Raw genomic sequence first — 6,893 nt, 5'->3', positions numbered from 1 at the left:
TGTATTATTGTTTGTTATTATATAGTGCCATGGTTTTGGTATCCGCCCCCGTCGGCTCTCATCCAGTCTATGATTCGGATGTGGTATATTATCTTTTATAACTATTTGTTTCATTTAGTATTTATGAAAATTATGCCGACCAACTTGACAAAGATGTTTTTATCTAGGAGGTATGTGAACCGGAATTCCAACCGACCCTCTTGTCGAGAGGTTAAATTTAGTTGAAAAATAAAATAATTATTTAAAAGAAAAATTGAAAAGAAGATAAGATGAAATTGAAGTTGCATGTTGTCGATGTCGTCGATCTACACAAGATCCAGATGGATGCAACGCGCTTGAAGATTAGAAAGATTAGAAAATATGTCATTGATAAAGAGGCTTGGTATAATTATGTTGTTAGACCAATTGTTACCTTACTTGAGATTTTGATCACATTTCTTGTTGCATTTAAATGTTTTACATATTTGTATGTTGTTTTATGAGAACAATGTATGAACTTTATCTATTTATTTTTGTAGTAATAACATTTGATCACTACTGTACTTTGGTTTTAATGTGATGATGAACTTGTATTAATTTGGTCATTTCTCTATTCATGATGTTTTGTAATGGTTTTTGATATATTAATTACATAATGTAGATGAAACGGCAATGGATGTATGGTGACCGATGCACTTTCGAGTACATTACAAGCCTGCATAATTTTATCGATGTGGCTGAGGCAAACAATCATAATGGTTTTATGTACTGTCCATGTCTTGTCTATGGGAATACGTCTCTTCCACCTGCTGGAGAAGGGTTTCATGCCCCACTATAATTGTTGGACCAAGCACGGAGAAAGAGGGGTTATGATGGAAGACAATAAAGAAGAAGAGGATGTTGAAAACTATCCTCTGTTCCCTGAATGCGGTGATACTGCAACGGGGAAAGCTAAAGATCAAGAGGCACCAGATGTGCTTGCTGATGATCTTCGCCGGGTCATTGTTGATGCACAAAGAGAATGCGAAAGTCAAAGGGAGAAATTGAAATTCGATCGCGTGTCAGAGGATCACAAAAAAGGTTGTACCCAAATTGCGAAGATTGCGACACAAAATGTGGTACCACACTGGAATTGTTTCAATGGAAGGCAAAGAATGGTTTATCCGACAAGAGATTTGGGAAGCTACTAAAAATAATGATGATGAAGCTCCCAAAGGATAACGAATTGCCTGACAGTACGTACGAAACAAAGAAGGTTATCTGCCCTCTAAGATTAGAGGTGCAGAAGATACATGCATGCCTGGTATACGGTGCATTGCGGTATAAGATCAGACGAGATGACCTCGGTGATGTTGAGGGTGTGCGCCCAGGAAGAGGTTCCTACCAAGGTGATATGGTATACTCCTATAATACCACGGTTGAAATGTCTGTTCAGAAACAAAGAGCATGCCAAGTTGTTGCGACGGCACAAAGAATACCGTAAGAAAGATGAAATGTTGTGAGTACCCGCTGATGGGTCGTAGTGGAGAAAAATCGAGAGAAAGTGGCCATAGTTTGCAGGTGATGCAAGGAACTTATGGTTTGGTATAAGTGCAGATGACATTAATCCTTTTGGGGAGCAGAGCAACAATCATAGCACCTGACATGTGACTATGTATCTATAACCTTGCTCCTTGGTTGTGCATGAAGCAGAAGTTCATTATGATACCAGTGTTCATCCAAGGCCCTAAGCAACCCGACAACGACATTGATGTGTACCTAAGGCAATTAGTTGAAGAACTTTTACAACTGTGGAATATAAAGGTGTACGTGTGTGGGATGAGCACAAACAGGAGGAATTTGACCTACGAGCGTTGCTATTTGTAACCATCAATGATTGACCTGCTCTTAATAACCTTTTGGGACAGACAAACAAGAAATACAACACATGCATGTACTGTTTAGATGAGACTGAAAGTATATATTTGGACAAATGTAAGAAGAATGTGTACCTGGGACAACGTCGATTTCTTCCGACCAACCATGCCTTAAGAAAGAAACGCAAGCATTTCAAAGGTGGGGCAGATCACCGGAAGAAGCCTGTCCGCCGTACTGGTGATGATATATTTGATATGGTCAAGGATTTAAAATCAAACTTTGGAAAGGGTCCTGGCGGACAATCTTTTTCGAATGACGCTAACGAACACACACCCATGTGAAAGAGGAAATCTATATTTTAGGACCTACCCTATTGGAAAGTCCTAGAGGTTCGCTCTGCAATTGACGTGATGCACGTGATGAAGAATCTTTGCGTGAACCTGCTAGGCTTCTTCGGTGTGTATGGGAAGACAAAAGATACACCGGAGGCACGGGAGGACCAGCAACGTATGAACAAAAAGGCGGCATGCATCCAAAGCAATATCATGGTCCTGCCAGCTACGCTCTTACCAAAGCAGAAAAAGAAATCTTTTTTGAATGCCTGCTCAGCATCAAGGTCCCTTCTGACTTCTCGTCGAATATAGAGGGGATAATAAATATGACAGAGAAAAAATTTCATAACCTTAAGTCTCATGACTGCCACGTGATTATGACGCAATTGCTTCCGGTTGCATTGAGGAGGCTTCTCCCAGAAAATGATCGATTAGCCATTGTGAAGCTATGTGCATTTCTCAATGCAATTTCTCAGAAGGTAATCGATCCAGAACTCCTACCAAAGTTACAGAATGATTTAGTCCAATGTCTTGTCAGTTTCGAGTTGGTGTTCCCACCATCATTCTTCAATATTATGATGCACGTCCTAGTTCACCTAGTTGACGAGATTGCAATTTTGGGTCCTGTATTTTTACACAATATGTTTCTGTTTGAGGGGTTCATGAGAGTCTTAAAGAAATATGTTCATAACTGTGTTGGGCCAGAAGGAAGCATCTCCAAGGCCCATGAAACAGAGGAGGTCATTGAGTTTGTGTTGACTTTATTTCTGACCTTAAGTCGATTGGTGTTCCCGAATCACGGGATGAGGGGAGATTGGGTGGAAAATGCGCGTTAGGATCAAAACCAATAATATGTAGGGACGGACATTCTTGGGCTCCGTATATCAATGAACGCAAGAATATTTTACGCGACGGCGATGATGACAATGCTGAATAAAGATTCTTCAGATCCTTCCCTGATGAGGCCATCGGTCCTATGGTTGGGGATGGATTTAGAAACCAGTCTGTTCAAGTAAGGATGACGTGGCGGCGGCGGCATCCTCGTGGTGGACCTGTGTCCTCGGGCTCCGCCGTTGCGACGGCGTTTGCTCCAGCGTCGGCGCGGAGCTTGGGAGGTAGTCCAGGAGCGGATGCAGATTGTGGTCTGCATCAATGACATCTGGAAGACGGAGCATGTGTTGGGCTCGTGGTTCGTGGATGGCAGATACGGTTTCCTCCTTCGATGTTTTAGTCGTGGTAGGGTGTCAGATCTGGAGTTCGATGGCGTGTCCGGGATGTTGCCCCGGTCTGTTTCGTTCAATGGTAAGGGCTTCATTTTTGGTGAGCCATCTTGAAGGTCCGCAAAGCTGTATATCAGCGATGGAGCCGCGTCGAGCTCGGGTGAAAAGGTCATTTGTCATTCTTTTCGTCGGTGACTGTTGTGGTAGTGCCGGAGGCAGGTGACGGGCGTTGGTGTCAAGCTCAAAAATGTTCTGCTATCTTTTTGGTTTTGTCATGTTAGTCTTTACATGATTTATACTTTGTTGTTTGTGATATGAATGAGACACGTATTATTATGGAAAAAAAACCAAGGAAACGAAACGGAGAGTACGTATGCGATAAGGTCGATCGGAAGAACTGGATCATGCTTATCACTTGCGCATTGATGTGCGCTCCATCTCGATACCAACGTCAACCCTGACGTGTCATGCAGCCATGCACACCAGGTGGAGTTCGTCAAGTGTAACGTCCTACGTAGTTTTGGACAAATATTTATACTACTGAGTCGCATCTATAGCATTTGCCACGTACCCAAGATTAAGATGTTGCACATGAGTAGAAGGGGTACGTATGACGTCGCGTAGGGACCGCGCCCTCGTCCAAAAGCTACCTAAAAAGGTTACTCCAAATGGCACGTACGTTAACGTCCCCGCTTTGGATCCACAAAGTCCGGCCGAAACATGGCAGGGTACGTGCGACTGAAAAAGCTATTGAGCTGAACCAACTCTCAAGACTACTCTTAATTAATTCGTGTGCTTGGGACAAAAGATGGTGTCTGCAGGCCCTTATACCTGGATCCTGAAAGCCGCAGGGTTTTGACACGAGTTGTCTAAACCAGGAACATGTACGTAATTCCGTCTGCTTCGCCGACAGCCGATGTGCTCCCTGCATGGCATGTAACCACAGTGTCTGACATGATTGCACTGCGCTGTGGTTTGCACTCAATTAATATGCTTGTCGGTGTGATGTCAAAAAAAAAAAACTTCTTGTCGGTGGATCTATCATCGACTAGTAATTAGCCAGCTTGCTGGACATGGCTCGGGCGGTCAGAATGTTCACGTACGGACGTCGGTCGTCTAGCCATGCATGAGCGTCGAGTTTGCTAGCCCCGGCGCCACACACCGAGCTGGCACCGAAGCGCCGGCCACGCATGCAGCTGCGGCGCACGTGGCAATCTGACCTGTCTGCAACGCCACGTGCTGTGTGGCAAATCTATCTCGTGTTGGTCGAAAAGGCGATGACGTCGACGGGCCGATGCGCTCTGTCGTCCAAGACGGGTGCATGTTTTGGTGCTTCACGCAGGTTTCGTAGTACCTCTCACAGTTGAAACCGACCCTTTCACCAATCCTCCTCCTCCAGTAAGATTCCTCCTGTCCTCGTCGGACTGCAGCCAGAACGAAGGAACGCACACGTGACAGATTAAGAGAGGAAATCACCCCCCCCCCCCCCCCCCCCCCCCAAACCCGGAAGCACGGCTAAAATCACTGTTTTGACCCTTGGTGACAAGATTAGCACAAATTGACCCTCTTCAAAAAGAAAACCATTTTGATCCTTTCCACCAATGGCCTGCCCTTTAACATTGTGTTCTACATCGAAACGCTGAAGCAATTGGGAGGCGTTTGGTTACATGCTTCATTTCTTGGCACTTTGTATACTTGTCATAGTTGGCCCTGGTTGAGCTAATATAGTCCAAAAAAATCAACATCTGTAAGTTGATTGGTTGCTTGCATCCCCTCTAGCCTACATGTGCCGAAAGAGAAGGTATGTTGTTTGCTTGCGTACTTGTTGCGCGGAAACACAAGTCCTGTTGTTTGATTACATACATGATAATTGTCTAGTAACCTCCTCCTCAATGTGGTGGCGTTACCAGAGACAAACATAACTAGCTAACGGCAAAACTAGAGCAAGAAGAACAAACAGAAGCACACATAAAAGTCTTAACCACTCATTAGAACAAGTTTAACGTAGTAGGATAAGTTTTAAACCAAACCGCATTACATAATAGTCTTAAACCTTGAGAAGCAACACACAACGGGCAATGGGAGCTCTCTAGGCGGTCATAGCGAAGGCATCGCGATGCTTCTTGCACATGGTGACCACCTCCATGCTGTCGTCATTAAAGACGATCACCTTCATGGTGTTGGGAGTTAGCAACTTGAAGGTCACAATGTACCCGATCCTGATCTAGTGAATGGCGACGAAGGGGGCCCAACCCTGATCAAGGGTAACCCTATCGTCGATCATTTGGACTGTGACCCTCCAGGTGTTGGGGAACATAGTAATTTCAAAAAAATTCCTACGCACACGCAAGATCATGGTGATGCACAGCAACTAGAGGGGAGAGTGTTGTCTACGTACCCTCGTAGACCGGAAGCGGAAGCGTTATAACAACGCGGTTGATGTAGTTGTACGTCTTCACGGCCCGACCGATCAAGCACTGAAACTACGGCACCTCCGAGTTTTTGCACACGTTCACCTCGATGACGATCCCCGGACTCCGACGGCGTGGTGACGATCTTGATGTTCTACCGTCGCAGGGCTTCGCCTAAGCACCGCTACAATATTATCGAGGATTATGGTGGAGGGGGGCACCGCACACGGCTAAGAGATCAATGATCAATTGTTGTGTCTCTGGGGTGCCCCCTTGCCCCCGTATATAAAGGAGTGGAGGAGCGGGCCGGCCAAGGAGGGTGGCGCGCCCAAGGGGGGGGGGGAGTCCAACTCCCACCGGGAGTAGGACTCCCCTTTTTCCTGTTAGGAGTAGGAGAGGGAAGGAAGAGGAAGGAGGGAGGAAGGAAAGGGGGGGGGCTCCCAATTCGGATTGGGCTTGGGGGGGGGGGGGGGGGCGCCCCCTCCCTTGCTCCTTTCCCCTCCTTTCCACTAAGGCCCATATACCTCCCGGGGGGTTCCGATAACCTCCCGGTGATCCGGTATTGTCCCAATCTCACCCGGAACCTTTCCGGTGTCCAAATATAGTCGTTCAATATATCGATCTTTATGTCTCGACCATTTCAAGACTCCTCGTCAAGTCTGTGATCACATCCAGGACTCCGAACAACCTTTGGTACATCAAAATATATAAACTCATAATGAAACTGTCATCGTAACATTAAGCGTGCGGACCCTACGGGTTCGAGAACAATGTAGACATGACCGAGACACGTCTCCGGTCAATAACCAATAGCGGAACCTGGATGCTCATATTGGCTCCTACATATTCTACGAAGATCTTTATCGGTCAGACCGCATAACAACATACGTTGTTCCCTTTGTCATCGGTATGTTACTTGCCCGAGATTCGATCGTCGGTATCTCAATACCCAGTTCAATCTCGTTACCGGCAAGTCTCTTTACTCGTTCCGTAATACATCATCTTGCAACTAACTTATTAGTTGCATTGCTTGCAAGGCTTAAGTGATGTGTATTACCGAGAGGGCCCAGAGATACCTCTCCGACAATCGGAGC

Source organism: Triticum aestivum, chromosome 3A, assembly GCF_018294505.1.
Source record: "Triticum aestivum cultivar Chinese Spring chromosome 3A, IWGSC CS RefSeq v2.1, whole genome shotgun sequence".
Taxonomy (NCBI): domain Eukaryota; kingdom Viridiplantae; phylum Streptophyta; class Magnoliopsida; order Poales; family Poaceae; genus Triticum; species Triticum aestivum.
The sequence above is the reverse complement of the archived record's forward strand: the minus strand, read 5'-3'. Positions refer to the sequence as shown.